We start from the raw sequence: 1,318 nt of genomic DNA, 5'->3' as shown, positions 1-1,318 counted from the left end.
AAAAAAAAAAAAACAACCAGGGGGACAGGAGCCCCGAGCAGAAAGAGCGGCTATACCAGGATGGGGAGGGGTGGCTGGTTATATACTTGGGAGCTGGAGGAGGTCAGGAAAAGGGAGGTTTCAGGAGGATTTTCGTATGCTAGAGAAGACCCTCAGGATCCCAGAGACCTGGCCATTATCAAGCCAAGGTTGGCTTTCCCTCTGGCAAAGCATTCACATTTAGAGAGCTGGGCAGCTTTCTGGAAGAAGGTCCCACAGGCCCCACCCAGGAGCTGGGGGGCAGAGGCGGTGGCAGGGTGTCCCGCTGGTGCTTTGTCCTCGGCTAGCCTTCTCTCTTCAACAGCTGCAGTGTGGAAGTTTGCAGATGGGGAGTCCGGCCCTGACTCTGAGCCGGGCACACAGCGAGTGTCACTCAAGTTCATTGCCACCACGATTGTGATTTGGTTCCTTTATTCAGCCCGTTTGTGTCTGGAGCAGCTGCTGGGTGCTGAGGACACCAGGAGGAATGGGCAGAGCTCTAGTGTGGCTCCCAGTCCAGTGGGGCAGATGGAGGGTAGACCAGATGCCTGAGCTCTTGTTGTAGGGCCCCTTGCCAGTGGGCAAGGCAGAAAAGGGATGAGGCAGTGTGAGGATAGAATTTTCCACAGAAGGCCAGGCAGGCTTCTCTGTCCTGCATGAGGGTGATGCGGGGCTGGGGCAGAGAACTAGAGGGAGGGGTTGTGGGGGTGGGGTGTCCCTGGAAGGGCATATCAGGTGGAGAGCACAGCCCAAGCCAAGGCCCTGAGACAGGGCCGGGCCTGGTGAGGAGGTGGTGTGGCTTGGGCAGAGCGATCCAGGGGGTGAGTAGGAAGTGCGGGGTGCCGGCGGGGTGCGGGTCACATAGGGCCTGTGGCTGCGGTGACAACTTTGGAAGCTTTGGGACAGCAGTCCATAGGCACCCTCTATTCGCTGTTGCGGGGTGAAAGCCACAGCCAAAGACCAGGCTGAGAGCAACTGTGCTGGTCCAGGCAGGTGATGATGGGGCCTTAGGAGCCTGGTCTCTGAGAAATGGCCAGGGACCACTCTCCCTCACCGTCTGGTGGGCAGGAGTGGGTGAAGGATGGATATACGACAGGGCAGGAGCCGGTTGAGTCCTGGTCAGGCTGGAGCCCGCAAGGGGGGACCAGAGCCAGGCAAGAGGGGACCAGAGCCAGCCAAGGAACGTGAGGCCGCTTGGCCCCAGGGAAGAGCTGGGGAAGGAAGGGAGGGGGCCAGCGGAAGCAGGGCTTGGCTGAGGCCCCCTCCTCCCCACCAGGAAACAGCGTCTGAGCCAACCCCT

General features: G+C 60.1%; 1 protein-coding gene across 1 annotated transcript in view; it reads left to right on the top strand.

Annotated features, from left to right (window-relative positions):
• The window catches only part of LOC111144029 (plasmalemma vesicle associated protein), a 15,722-nt gene that overhangs the window by 12,748 nt on the left and 1,656 nt on the right, over nt 1-1,318 (top strand). The window lies entirely within an intron of this gene.

The sequence above is a fragment of the Enhydra lutris genome, unplaced genomic scaffold (assembly GCF_002288905.1).
Source record: "Enhydra lutris kenyoni isolate GAN:26980312 unplaced genomic scaffold, ASM228890v2 scaffoldscaffold10, whole genome shotgun sequence".
Lineage (NCBI taxonomy): Eukaryota > Metazoa > Chordata > Mammalia > Carnivora > Mustelidae > Enhydra > Enhydra lutris.
This window is presented reverse-complemented; position numbering and strand designations above follow the sequence as displayed.